The sequence below is a fragment of the Acipenser ruthenus genome, chromosome 10 (assembly GCF_902713425.1).
Source record: "Acipenser ruthenus chromosome 10, fAciRut3.2 maternal haplotype, whole genome shotgun sequence".
Classification (NCBI taxonomy): domain Eukaryota; kingdom Metazoa; phylum Chordata; class Actinopteri; order Acipenseriformes; family Acipenseridae; genus Acipenser; species Acipenser ruthenus.
In genome coordinates, this window is record NC_081198.1 from 41,828,591 (window position 1) to 41,844,271 (window position 15,681).

A 15,681-nucleotide genomic window follows, 5' to 3' on the forward strand; every position below is an offset into this window, starting at 1 on the left:
ACATAAAGTAGCAATTGAAACTAAAATGGATGGTGCTTGTAATTAATGAAAAAAACAAAAAGATTTAACTTTTTTAGTTCTCATTTTTTTACTGTTTACTCTTTTATTCTTCTCTTGTTGGCTTTAATAAAAAAGAAAGAAAATTGTGGTAATATTTATTAATTTACTTATTTTAACTTTCAACATCATACTGTATTTATGTTCAAATACCTTGTTTAGTTATCAATGAACAGTGGGGGAAAAAAAGAAAAAAAATTGAATTTGCTTGAAAAACAGAATTCCCCAGAATGGAAAATGAGTAGCCCTGTATGCTGATCAACCTCCACGCCTCCTGGGACTACAAAAACAATGCCTTATTCATATATGTCAACCCCTAAGTGTTCAAACCAGTGAGACCCCTGCTGAAAGACCTTGGGATTGGGTAACCAGACCTTGCCCCGGGGGGGGGGGGTGCTGGTGACGGATCAACAGTTTTGCACATGGCTGACAGCTATGCCACTGACCTAGATTTAAGGGCTATGCACACCGGGAGCAAATGACACGAATACAGCACAGGTACATAAATAAAAAACAACTACACCTAGTCATGAAAAGAAAATACTGTCTGGTTTTGCTCCTTTTATGGAGACGAAATAAAAGAAATAAAACATCACTGACTAAAATTAGGGTGGAATAAACAGCCAGACATACCATCAATTTCCAATTGTTCTGCTATTTCTTACCATATGGCGTCTTTCTTTTTATTGTCTTTATAACCACTGACATCAAAAAGAACATTATATTTTTCGACTTTAATAATTAAATTCTCATTGATATGTCTTTTATTTCTGTGGTAATTTCTACATGAACGAGACAGTGACAGTCTGACAGCCTCTCCTTCGACTCTGCCCGAGTAATGACGTGTTGTGTACAGAAACATAGAAGGCTCGCGCAGACAACCCGTCAGTTTGAGACAACAAGGCAATTCTATCTTTGTAGTAAGGGGGAAGTTTGCGTAACAGCTACAGGAATATAGAATAGTAATGTACACCTCTTCATGGTGAACCCCACTCCCCCAAAAGTAAATAATACACTGGGACAGTTGTATTGGATTTACCGCTGTATCATCTATAAAGGGTTTTGCAGCCTCACAAACAATAACAAACTTATACACAAATGTCAGAGTCCACTGCATGGCCGTGAGACTCTCAAAATTGTGAAAAACTGTGAGTTTCACGGGTAAACCTTGAGACTTGACATCCATGCTTATTAACCTCACAAAACTGTTTGTGTAGCGAGGGTTTATAAACAGGATGTACAAAACCCTGTTCCATTTCATTACCATCCAGGAGACACTCATCTGCTAAAACACTACATATTTCCATACAAACGTATTTGCAGAAACAAAGCTTAGGAACCTAGGAAACAAATTGATTTGCAGTTGCTTGAATTATAACAAACTGCAAAGGCTGATATGTATCGTTTCAATAAGCCATTGAGAGGTTTCTTGGGAAGATTTGCACTGTGTCGATTATTGCACTGTAAGATGAGGCTGTGACAAGCCTGTGCTGTGTGATTTATGATTTCAGATGGAAATACACAACAGTGATGATTTAAGTGTTCTGAACAGATACTTCAGTCAATCAGGAAACTATACTATAATTGGAGAGTGTAACACACACTCTTTTACAGGTCAGCAGCACACCTGGCTTATGATATATATAGTAGACTGTGTTGTTTTACTTCGACAGCATCCAAAAGGTGCACGTTATACAAGGGATGTAACCCAAGGTTTGTGCATTAAACATTTGCACAAAATGTACTCCTTTTTTATTGTAGTGTTGAATTACTATTCATGTACAGATACAATTCTGAACAATAATCAAATAATACTGATACATACATATGTATTTTGTACATTCTAATTAGTAAGTATGTTTAGTCCTACATTTTCAAAAATTCAGTATTTTCTGGATATCCTGAAATGTTGCAAATACTGTAATAATATGCCTTCAGTAGTGAAGTATAGCAACGGCAACAGAAATACTGAAATTATATACTGAAATAATCTCATTGTCTATTAACTTCCAGTACTTAAACAGTATATATTCATAGTACTCTGTCACTCCAGGTCTTTTTCAGCATTCCACTCACCCTGTCTCTGGCCAAGAAGAACTGATGACTTCAGCAGCTTTGTGAATGTGCTATATCTAATATCCATGCCCAGACAGACAAGAGCTGCATTAGACATGTCTGTATGGTCTGCTGACAAGGATAATTAAATAATGATACAAGAAGAAGAACACATGTCTCTTATAAAATGTAGGTAAATGAAAGAACCTGGCAGCGTACTGTCTCAAACCTTCTAGGGAGTGTGTGCTCTTCGGGTGGTGGGTGTTTTAAGTATTATACAGTATTTAGTACACAAAGTACCATAATAGACTAGTGATGTCATATAGCTGTTTAATTATTCTTATGTACATACATTATAAAAAAAAAATTAGTATAGGGTTTCACCCCACTCAAGGTCAGTGTGGCCAGAGAGCTTACTTGACCTCTGACCAATGAGCTGGCATCATGCTGACATGGCATGCAGACAAAAGCAGATGGGAATGGGAGGACACAATGCAACTGCCACAGATAGACACACATATGATACTGAGAGGCGCAACTTTGATCACACTTCCAAGGGAACTCCTCAGTGCCACTGCTGGTGTAGTTGTGTAACTGTGAACTGAGAGAATGAATCTGAACTGTAAATCTACCTCCTGACCTAGAAGTAAGGTTGGTGGTACGCCTTCACAGGGATGGGCCGACTCGATGGTAGGATGGAACTGGAAGTCGTCCATCTTGTTGAAAGGGTGTAGCTGTAAGACTGCTGAACACCTCTATTGTGATCAGCTGTGCTGCGAGCAGCGACTGGATACAGTGTGGTGCCCTACTAATCACAGGGAGGAGTTTAGCAGTACAAAGGGGACACAGCTACATGAGTATGGCCCCTTATGCTGACACACCGCACAGGCGCGTAGATTTAATCACAATAGTAATCCTAGCGCCGGATTCAATAAAGAACAGAAAACAAAACAAAGCTAAAAATAAAAGTTTGTCACACAAGTGGCTAGCGCTAGTCCCACTAAAAGGTACGTCTACTACACTAAGCAAACCCTCTCTATACTGTTTGGGATCAACATCCCCTAAACTGACCTACTTCTGGGCTCCCGGAGTCCCGGCATCCTCACGGCAGTGCCAGCCTTTTCAAACGGACTCGGCTGGGCAATGCCTTCACGAGCACCATTTTGGAGTGGAAGGGTTCTGTATAGTAGTTCTCTCCATGGAGCAGACACTCTCCTCCATGATGTCAACACAGCAAGCTTTCGCTCAGCGCCCGCCGTGTGTGGCTATGGCCGTGCAGTAGCCTCAAGCTGTGGCGCAGACACTTTTTGAGCTGCACACAGGATCCCCCGGCATGCGCCCCAGAGAATCGAACCTCCCGATCAACATAGCACCGGGCGAGTCTACCTGCTCAATTAGTTGCTTAGCAACGCGTCTTCTGTTGCACGCCCCAGCTGCTTTCATAAAGCAAACTTTTTTTTTTAAATAAATTATTTTTTTCTCATTTTTCTCCCCAATTTGTAAAGCCCTGCAGAGCATCCTCTGAAATGGGTGCTGTCAGCCGTCCGCTTATTTTCACTCTGCAGGCCCGCCATGCAGCCACCTCAGAGCTACAGCATCCGAGGACCACGCAGCTCCGGGCAATTTCTACAGGGGTCGCTGGTGCGTGGTGAGCCAAGGACACCCTAGCCGACCTAAGCCCTCCCCACCCGGGCGGTGCTCGGCCAATTGTGCGCTGCCCCCTGGGAACTCCCATCCACTGTCGGCAGTGGAATAGCCTGGACTCAAATCTGCGACCTCCAGGCTATATGCGCCACTTGGGAGCCCCCACATGATAGAAAACTTAAATTGAAAGCCGATTTCCAAGAAGCATTCAGTAAGGCAGCATAAATATGGATTGTTCATTCCACTGAAATGGTTTTAAAAAGCTCTTAAAAGCTCTGTCACAACAATGCAACACTAGCATTTCAGGCTGCCATAAGTTTTAATGATCTTATAACATACCATATCTAATGGGCTTCTCACTAGCAAAGAGCTGAGTAGTCAATCACAAGTCACTAAAACTGTGTGCTACAAATTTCAAACTGGTGGTGGTCAAGTCACTTGCCTAGTGGCCGACCATCCTTTACAAAAAATATATATATATATATATTCCCTTGGTGTGTGCAAAGATAGATGGAGAGCGAAGTTAATGATTTAGACCAGCATTTCTCTGGTTTTCTGCTTTCCTTTTGTTATCACCTCTGGGAGGTGCAAGTGGCCAAAGGATTCTTGACAGGGAAAGAGGGAGAGCAATGTGGTATACTGTACTATGTGACATTAGAAATACTCAATGTTCTGCTTTAAGTTGAGTGTTTTTGTTCTAAATAAGTATCTTTGGACATTTTTAGACTTGCTAGCCTGGGAGAAACAGCAAAACAAATTCTCATCCCGGTACTGAGGGAGTGTTTGTAATATCCAAACCAATGAAATATGCTTGAGTGGATAATCATTAACAAACAGATGGTACTGTACTTGATTTGTGTCTCTCTTGACCCACTTTAACGTGTGTTCTAATGCAGGCTGGTGGCATGGAAACAGGAAACAGTCCAGCTCTCTGCCAAATAAAAACACAGCCAAATCAGAAAAGAGTGATCAGCCATTTAAATGTATAATGGCTGCAAGGGCCAACTTACACAAAGGAGTCAGCAATACGTAGTTCCATTTGAACATTCCCATTTCTGAAAGAATAGTATAAATATACATATTTTTATCACGTAAAAATAAACACAGTAAACATTTGCCTTATTGACACACTACCTGTTACACTGCATAGGAACCTGGGAGACAGTTTAGTTTGCGTATGGTAAACGATGGAACACACTTCATAGAGATGCACAATTCCTTGAAAATGTTTTCAACGAAAAAGACACCAGCCGCATCAAAGATCAAAAATCTTTGTCGATTTCACGTGTCTGTTGTTATTTTTACATTTTTTATGTTTTTATTTTGCTTGATAATTCACTGATCGTGAAAATAGAATCTCTTTAAAAAGTGGACATAAAAAACTAAATATTCTACAATTTAGCATTTACTGGATTTCAGGTAAGCATTTAAATATCTAGGAACATTTGTTGTATAATAACTCAAGAGAAAATAATGTGACAATGCAATTTTGTCTGCTTTAATAAATATTATGTTTAATCTTGAAATATCTTAAAATACCTATTTTCCTATTTTTAGACCAGGAAAGCTGTGAAATAAGCCACTATTTTTTCCTGTGAAAAAAGTACAGACCTACTTCTTTATTCCATGTCAGTACTTTAAGTAATATGTTATAAACACTCAGTCCAGTTTAGTTTCACTGCGTTACATTATTGAATGCAGGTCCTTCTAGTAGCATGCAATTCTGTTATTCTGTTTATAGAATGCTGTCGAAAAATGACTTTACTGTACATAACTTTATACAACTTAGGAGATGAAGCAGGCACACCTCTTTTATATTCACCAAAGTCTATTACCATCCAGTTTAATCTAATTACAGCTTTATTTGCCGCTGGCAAAGTCATTTTGTTCAGCTGCACAGCATGTGCAAAACAGCCTCTCAAAACCTACAGTACCACAAAGCGCCTTTAACATTTAGACATAGCAACACATTTATTATATGAATGTTTCCAAGGCAGTATGTGAAAAGTACATCCTGTAAAAACATCACACTGTCTTATTTTCTTGCAATGTGTGGAATATAGGGGTTAAGATACTTTTTCATGCCCTTGTCTTTTATTGAAAGGGTCATCTGGCCATTCTTTCCATCTAAACTAAAGAAATCTAGAAACATCTTCCAACCCAGAATGAAAATGGTAATAAACTCTGTAGTTATATAAAGCCAAGAGCAGTTAGTCGTTAGTAAGCTATTCTCAAACAAAGTAGAAACTATGAGCTTTACCAATAATAATCTATGTAGAGATAGCATTTCATGAGCCATTGTACTTGAAAAGGCTGTCTTATAATATGTTCTGCCTATTCCAGTGAATGTTTGGAGGTGGAACTGTAACCAGTTTTAGTCTACTTCCCTGCCCCCCTTCACCAGGCACATTAGGATTTGTTTCACGGTAATTAAATAAGTAAATCAACATTGATAAGAACATGACCTCACCAATCACAACATTTAAAGATCACCATTTGTCAATCAGTATAGCTGGGCATGTACACACCAATTCATTGTAATTACATAAACCAACCATCAAACTGACAGCTATTATTCACTTGGAAATACTATAGCTGGCTTAATAAAGTGACTGGAATGTTTTCAACATTCAAGTTGTCCCATCAATGTTAAGTATGCATATCTTCTGAAAATAATGAGCATTTACAGCAATCATGTCGCATTAAAACAAAATATTTTGTACTTGGAAAGAAAGCCATCTTCATAAACACTCCATGTACATAAAAAAAAGACATTGAACAAAAGCCTTCTAACAGTGATCATTAACGCATTTTATCATTTTTAATTACTCACACAACTACTGGGAAGCTCTACAGACATGCAAATCTCCCCTTTAGTGACACATTTCAAGTGAAACCGAGACTGCCATTAAGTCAGCGGAATTCATTATCTGATGTATCTTTCAAGTGTAATTTACATAAATAAATTGAATTCCCATAGAGTTCTGTTGCATCTGTCGCATATATTTTTTCACTGATACTCATTCCTAAAATACTTTACTGGACCCAAAACAGAGCCCTGTGGGACATCAGTTTCCAATGAGCAAACATCAGATTTAGTCTCACCCAATGTAACAAACTGTGTTCTATCAGAAAGATAAGATGTGAACCACTGCAAAACTATACCAGAAAGACCAATCACAGATGTGACAAAGTGTAACAAAATTTTGTGATTTACAGTATCAAAAGCAGCACTTAGATCTAAAAGAACCAGGATAGATGGTGAACCAGAGTCTGCAACCATCAGTAAGTCATTAACTACCTTAACTAAAGCAGTTTCAGTACAATGGGTAGGTCTGAACCCAGACTGAACTCGGATATGTTGTTCATGCAGTTGAAAAGCAAATAGAACTACAGCAGACAGATTACTCTTTTTTTCATCTGTATGAAATTCAGTCTTTATTATCTAGCCAGAATGGTGACTGTGCTTCTTTCAAAATGACACTCACTCCAATCTCAATTTTAGCCAGGTGTAATGAGGACCAGACAGAGATGCACATGATTCTTTCTCATTTATGTTTCAATTACCTTTATGCCAAAAAATGCCTAACAGAAGGAGAGTAAAGCAATCACACCAATATATAAAGATAACGTCAAAGCACAGAAATCCATTAGCGTTGGACCTAGTTGGCACATTATTGAGCTAGAACTCAATTAAGACCTCAAAAGGGGTCACTGTGCTGACGGATGTGCCTTCTTTGGAATGTGACTCAGAGTCTGTTTAACATGTGGACATTAATGCTAAATTATAATACAGTGCACTCCATTTATACTGTGATTCTTGAAATGTATTTTTGTTTACGACTGTAAGTCGCCCTGGATAAGGGCATCTGCTAAGATATATATAAATAAATAAATAAATAAATAAATAAATAAATAAATAATTACATCCGTCCCCAGTGATTTAATTCTTATAAGCGGTTGATTCTTAAAAGAGGACCGATATGATTACTGTGGTGCAGAATCAGTATGTTAGTATGAGAATGATAAGAGCTTGTTCCCTGCAGTGTAATGGGTTGACCACTAGATGTCATGAGTTCCCGCATATATGCACGACCACGAAAAATCCACAGCTGCTTTTCCTTAACGAATTAAGGATAATGGTCAATTGGTTAACTGTCTGCGTGTTAAACTTAGTGGCACCTCAATAAAAAGGGCTTGGCCTACAGCTTTGTGATGGGGGTATACAGAAGAAAGAAGGAAAGAAAGAAAGAAAGAAAAAGAAACAGAAAAAAACGTGAGTAAGATATCTAGTGTTTGTTCCACACACAGTATTGTTTAGTTAGTGCTCCAACTGAGAGCTAGGTTTATTTTGTTTGTTTTATTAGCGGTTGTTTCGCCACTACAGTGTAAGAAAAATAAAACCAACACCGGTTTAAAACTGTAAATCAAGACTCCAGCCTGATCATTTACACTGTCCTCGGCCTCTCTGTCGCATTACAATTAGCAAAAGCGTGCCATCAGCTGTTTAAATACAGTATACAGATGTCAATGGTGCTCAATCACTGAGGACAATACATCAAAACAAGTCCTCGTGGTTAAGCAGCGTGTTATATGATCATGATTATGTTTACTCAAGGCTACAGATTCCTATTTTACTGCAGTATACTTGAGAAGCGATCGTCTTGTGAGGGTGCCTAGTTTAACTGACGTGGGGTGCTGCCTTTGAATTAAAATGACATTAGAGTACAGTATTTTACTGTCAGGACTACCACTGCATTTAAGCATCTATGGCTTACTTATTTTTGGTTGTGATGCAAATCTCACAGTTTTTCATTAAGCGGAGATGCAAAGCTCTGCAATTCCCCTCCTCCTCCTCCTCACTGCGCCGCAATCCCACTCCCTCTACATGCATATCACAAAATAACACTGCTGTACTCAGTATGTATTCAAAGAGAGTGTATTCACTTTATTGAAACACATTTTCACTTACAAGGAACACAAAAACATACCTGCACAATGCTTACAAACAATGCAGTGTGATCAAATTCAAATTTTAAAACAGCTTTATTGGCTGTACACGTCATTGCACTGATCATGTACCGTATTACATGCAGTCAGTTTGCCCCAAAATGATTCTTATAAGCAGATTGCTTGATTCTTACAAGCAGAGTATTTTACATTGGTTAGTATAGGAATGATTTGGTCCCAGTGGTTTTGATCACTATATGCGGTTGATTCTTATATCAGTGATTCTTATAAACGAAGTGCACTGTATATCATAGGTAATGACAACATACAGTTCAGTGCAATACAATACAATATAATGTTGCCAGCTCCCAGCTCTGAAAAATACCCCTACCTTACAATGTAGCCCCGATGCATTCCCATAACCTTAAATCATGTAAAACAATGACTGTACTTAGATCTGTCATCGTCATTTAGATTAGACCATAAAAAATGTGCCAAAGCAACATCTGAGTATGGACAGTATGAATTTGTTATGGTTTAGTGTATCAGCCAGAGCATGAGTAAGTATAACCGTGCATCAGCATTTATAATCCAATCACACACACACACACACGCACACGCACACACACACACGCACACACACAAACACACACCTGCTATCAGCCCGAACTCCCAGCCTGTTATGAATTGAACACTTGTCAGATGAGATCATGAGGCACATTTCAATACAGCCACACTGACATCCCCACACCGAGGCAAGCACTGCAGGTGGAGAAGAATGCCATTTGTCTTTGTCAGTTCCAGGACCTTACTGCAATGTTCTATTGGTGAACAGCCTGCATTAATGCTAATGCATACATGGTATTGGATTCCACATAGACCGCTTGGGTCTATCAATCTCTGGTGAAGACAGCATAGCAAGTTCAGAACAGTAATTCTGAGCTACATTATATTCAGTTAATGTAAATAAACTTAACCTGTAAAACACATGTTTGGAGTGCTAATAATTGGGAGTCTTCTTTAGCACCTATGAATAGGTTGTTTGGCAGAAAAACAACAGCATTATCTAGTTGCAATTAAAAGCAAAGCAAACTTAAGACAGCTACAAACAAATAAATCAGTACCATAGGTACTGTATGTCTAATGTCACAATGAAACAACAGCGCTGCATTCATTCAAGTAAAATAAATCAGCAGCATAATTACAGGGTCCATGTTTCATATCCATTCAGTAGTAATTGTAATGAAATGACACTGTAGTTAGAGAAGCAATGTACTGTAATCATTAGTCACTGGCTGAGAGTAAACACATTGGCACTACAACATTAAAAAAAAAAAAAGCAGAATCATCGGATGCCCTATTCCAGAATGCAATAATCTGTGCACTCTATCTCAGTTATTTAAAGAATGTTTTTTTATTTTAAGTCTGCTTTTGAGGGTTACACAGGGTTTAAGTACAAAACTGTGATACGTGTGTTTGAAGCATACTACTGTATTCAAAAGAACAAAGCATATGTTTAACATATGGATGCTTTTTTTTATTGTCACAACAAAATGCGCCCTACTTTTTTGGACCCTTGAATATTGATTCCCAGCACTTTGAGATGTAAATTGCATTGCTTTTCTCCTTTCCATCTCGGGACCCATTCTGAGGAGTAAGCTTCATGGCCTATAATTCTGTGTGAATATTGTAATAGGTTGATAACACTGTTCCGTACAGATGGTAGTAATCCTTTTTTTTCCTCTCTTCCACTGTCTACGTTTTAAAAAGTCAGCCATTGTTTCACTTGCTCTTTGGGAGTTCAATCTTTATATTACTTTGAGTTTCTTCCTGGCTTCATCAGTTGTGATGGGGCGCATTTTGTTGTGACCTTTATACGGGTAGGGGGGTAGTCAATTTCTTATAGTTTTACTGGAGTTCAGAAGGAGCTACAACATGTCAGGAACTAGTTGAAAATAGTAATGCTCCCTTTTCAGCAATTACAGAGCTCATGGAACATACTGGAAGGCACTGCTACCTCAGACACAAAATGAATTCATCATGTCATCAATTTTATTATTCATAATTGTGACACAGGAAGATTATCGCTATATAAATGTGAAGAGTTATTATCACAGGAAGCCCTGGTTACTGCTGCCATAATTATCAATGTGTTCCACTTGGAAATGTAAGGAGATGTTAGTATATTTTACTAACTGTTGGTGTCTCATATTCAAATGTAATAAAAACTTACAGCTACTAATTGAAGTAGAGGTGTAAATATACCACCTCATTTGTAATCCAGGAGAGAAGTTTTCACTTTGAAAAAAATAAAAGTGGTCCGCTGATTTCTGTAAAGATTTTTAGCCATCTACATACTATTTATTCTGTTCACCAAAAGAAACATTGCTTCTCCTAAAACTGTAACAGCTAAATCAATTATTATTGCCCCTTGTATCATACAGAAGACAATGATGTATATCCTGTGTCATTTGTGCAATGGGAAACTTACACAGTGCCACGTTCCAAGCTTATTTTCACCTCCAGCGACACAATCAAAGGTAATAAATGAGACGGATGGCAGGAAATGACTGCTGTGCAATATGCACCTTATTACTTGATATACCAATTGATGTGTTTTGGTGCCTTTTCAATTACGAAAAAACATGAAAATAAATAACTGAGGGGCTGAATAGCTTGAAAATAATAGTGAGGATTAACCAATCCTTTAGAATCGGCGGCATGGAAGGTTTCTAACATTCACACATGGCTTGTGTTCAGTTCAAACTAATGTACTGTCAGACATGATTATTTTGAACACGTTTGCAATTCAGCTTTTATTAGGTCTTAGGGACCCCTGGATTAGCCACAGGTCCAGGAATGTCATTTGTGACACAGTGCTCTCTTAGAGAGCAGTTTAAGCCTGCATTTAATTGAAGAAAATAAAACGCATACCGTAGGAAGCAGAACTAAGTACAAACCGAATGGGTTGCAGTTTCAGTCATATAGCCATACAGCATTGTGTACAGCACAAACAAACTAAACAATCAAGCAATTATAAAGTACACATATCGTGTCCACTAACAAGCAGTACAAAGAGAACAATTATTTTAAGTTCAAAAATATTTCACTGCACATTGACTGGCTGATCAGTATTTTCAATTCAGACTGGACAAACAGTATGCTACCAGATCTTATTAAGCCTCAGGCTTGGACAGTTCCCAGATTCAAAGTTCAGGTTTCTGACATATAGATCTTGCACTTAGCAAGTTGTGCAGTAGCCATCTCCCCCACCGAGCTAATAATACCTAATGAGGAAACAACATCCCACTAGACAGATGAAAAGCCAGTCAGCGAGGTAGGACTCTTTTTTTTTTTTTTTGTAGGACTAAATGTTGCAGATTTTTCTTCAAAGAGCTTACTTTGCTTAACAGGGGCATGCTTTTCACAGTACTCAGTATACTAGAAAAGGTTTACAAAACAACAAAAACATGTGTTAAATCAATCAACATATCCCAAATGTTTCTGAACTCGTGTTTGAACACATTACACATTCAATTTCAAAACATTTACAACTGCCATTATGTTAACCTTGCCTTAACCTTGAACTCCAGTACTATTTCTTCATGAGCGGTTTTTAGACTATTGTAACTGCTCTTACCACATTCATTATACTCTACAAAAGAGTGTTTCATATCTCATTTATGTTTTTTTTTTTTAAAGGATTCCCTTACAATATCTGGTATGGTATTGTTATTTCATATGCTGTGGCAAAAACAGCCATGCTTCACTGCATTAAACATCAGTAAGTGGATTTATATTCTTTGTCACTGTAAATCTATACTGTATGTGGTCATGGATGTCTATAGAGAATCAACGAGACATAAAACTGCCACCGCGTCCATCAAACCGAGACGCTTTGTCAACTGTATTGGAACAAAAAGCCTTTACATATTCCATTTTCAATCAGGAGAAGCAGAATGCATATCTCCCTAGCGTCTGTCACTCAGTACTAAACAGTGTAAATTTTTTGATCAGGATCCCAGGTAGGTTTTAATAGGAATTTCAGTATTTTGGGGGGTTGATGTTTTGCAGCCAGCAGGGAAAGCATTGCAATTATTTTTTTGATTACTGTACATTGCTGTAAACTTTTGCTGAATTCGATGGTGCATTTGAAATGTAAGAGTCTCTGTTATGTCATAGTACTGAGAATAACTTTCTCATTAAGAATAAAAATGTATGAATAATATGACTGACTAAGTCAGTGCATACAATCAGTCTCTTCTGCATCCTTAAAACAAGATCATTAACAAACATTGCATGCCGCCCTAATTAGTCACTAACATAAAAAGATAATTAGCCCATGAAAAACACACAAAGCTCTCCATAAAAGTCTACTGATGTTGGGATACAGCAGCCGTGAGTCTGCCAGAAAACAAGGACTTTTTGACATTGCACATTAGATGCTTTCAACACGAAAATCTCCTGCTTCAGTGCTGACATGTATTATATTTATGACATGGTTGGATTATATTTCAGTTTGAAGGTTGCTACTTGTTCTTATTTGAATCCTGCTTTTTTATACAAATATTTGCTCATTTGTGTATTTTTTTTATTTTATGGGTTATTTAAAAAAATAATAATAATTAAGTCTACTTTTGAGGGATACACAAAGTTCAATAATTATTAAAGTACAAAACTCTGTGTTTGGAGCATATAACTGTATTCAGAAGAACAAAGGATATATTTAACATATGCATGATTTTGTTTTGTTTTATTATTGTCATAACAAAATGCGCCTACTTTTTTGGACACATGGGTATTGATTCCCAGCACTTTGAGATGTAAATTGGATTGCTTTTCTCCTTTCCATCTCGGGACCCATTCTGAGGAGTAAGCTTCATGGCCTATAATTCTGTGTGAATATTGTAATAGGTTGATAACACTGTTCCGTATGGATTGTAGTAATCCTTTTTTTTTATCTTCCACTAAAAAAATAAACAAACATTGCTTCATAATAATAATGAGCTTAACATATTTTAATTAACTTCAAATGCTGTATAAGCCCTGCCATTAAAGCAGCAATAACATGAAATGTCATTTTGCCATTTTGGAGGTTCTAATTGTGATATAGCTGTACCTGTACGTGTCAAAATCACAACTTGTTCATCCGATCAAGACTACAGTACCTAGCCACTACCATCTCATCTAAACCAACTTAATAATTCATATATAAGTGTTATTATCCCTGTCTGTATATCATTAAAATATTAGAATGTATGATGTATGCTATGCATATTACAAGGGTCTATAGTGTATACTCACATAAACAAAGAGTAAATACATATTTAAAATTAAATCATATTCTTTCAGTCTTCTGTATTGATAAATATGCAAGCACATCTTCGAACAAGGTTTAAAATGCTACGAAGTAAAAAGAGAGGAAGCCCTTGCTGTCACAGTGACAACCCTTTGTTACAGATGTTCTTGACGAGCAGAATGCACAATTCTTTGTACAGTAAAGACATTTAAATGCATTGTTTTCCAAATGCACCCCTACTCATTTAATGAGCTATTTAAAGACAATTAAAATTACATTGTTAATCATTAAAGTATTTTGGCCTGATAGATACAACTACTAATTTTCGCAAATAGAAGAAATAGTTCGTCATAATTAAAAATAATAATTACTGAGCTTTTTGAAAAGATTACATTTTAGTTGTTTATCATTGAAACAATCAACAAAGCTCAGCACAGAAGGTTTTTTTGCATTCCTAATGATCTTACCAACCAGCTCCCTGAATTGATTATGTTTACACATTTATTCATGATAAGAACTGAACAGCGTTCATCAAAACCCCATTGATAGACTCTTACAAGTGCCACAGCTTGCTATGCATTGATTTACATTTATAACTATGTATAACACTCATCTGTATATTTGAATAAATGTAAAAAGTAAATAAAAACAGTATCAACTATCAATTAAGTAGGAGTCAGGTTCCACTTAAAAAATTATTTTGGGCTCCCGAGTGGCACATCCGGTAATGGCGCTCCACATGGAGAGCAGGATGCGCCCTATAGCCTGGACGTCACCGGTTCGAGTCCATAGCTTTCCTCTTTCTGCAGGATATTTACATATGTTTGCTATTCTGTCTGCAGTAGCATGCACAACCTCTTCAACTATGTAATAGCCTGGGCAGTGTTGCATCACACGCCTATCTATTTTGCATTCCCTTTCTTGCATACAGTAGCTGTCATTCTTATCATTTGGCTCTTTTTTGTCAGTTTCTAAGTTGTTTTTTTTAAATATAAATTTATTTACAATAAATAATAATAAAACAGCAACCAGGACACATAATACATATTTAAATAAATAAATAAATGCATAACTTCATACAGAAAAAAGGCTCTGGCTATTTAAAATGAACATGATTATCCTGAGGACACTCAGAACTCTCTTTCTCTACTCCTGGTTAAGCACAAAAAGCACTGAGTAACATGGGAGCTGAATCCCTCAATAACGATCTTCAGAGTAAAAGGGATTGAGAGATATTAATTGTGAGCTGGCTTTTATACTGAGCTATTTTTACCAGATACTACAATTGCGTGCTACCTATAATTTTGTTGTAAACATACCTGTTACTTTAAAGACATTCAAGACATGTAACATCCTAAAATACAAAGTCAATGGTCGTGGTTTTATACTGTTTACTCTTAAATGCTAATTTTGTAAACAAGTTGTCTTACCTAACCCGAATGTCTGGCTCTTATCCAGATCTGCGGCCTCCTTCTTCAAACTATTTCTGCAAAGAGATGAATGTGTTGTGGGTTAGAGATTGCTCATTTCATGGAGTTATCAAGAGTTCACTGAGGCTTCATTCTGATCATATGACCAGAGGCCAAGGCCGAGGTCGAGACCGGCAGCCACGAGGCCAAGGCTGGGAGCCTTTTAGGATGAGGCCAGTCAAGGTTAATAACACAAATTTTAAAAGA

At 37.4% G+C, this 15,681-nt stretch overlaps 1 protein-coding gene across 4 annotated transcripts in view; it reads right to left on the minus strand.

Moving 5' to 3' along the window:
• Positions 1 to 15,681, minus strand: part of LOC117404554 (beta-1,3-galactosyltransferase 1) — a 77,966-nt gene that overhangs the window by 12,693 nt on the left and 49,592 nt on the right. For 2 of the 4 annotated variants that reach the window (XM_034924164.2, XM_034924162.2), the window contains one exon: positions 15,436 to 15,491. The exons of 1 other annotated variant lie outside the window; for it this stretch is intronic. The gene's annotated coding sequence lies outside the window, so the exon portion shown is untranslated. Of the gene's footprint in view, positions 1 to 4,459; positions 4,688 to 15,435; positions 15,492 to 15,681 lie in introns of those variants that run through there. One more of the 4 variants, XR_009329737.1, reaches the window with a different exon arrangement.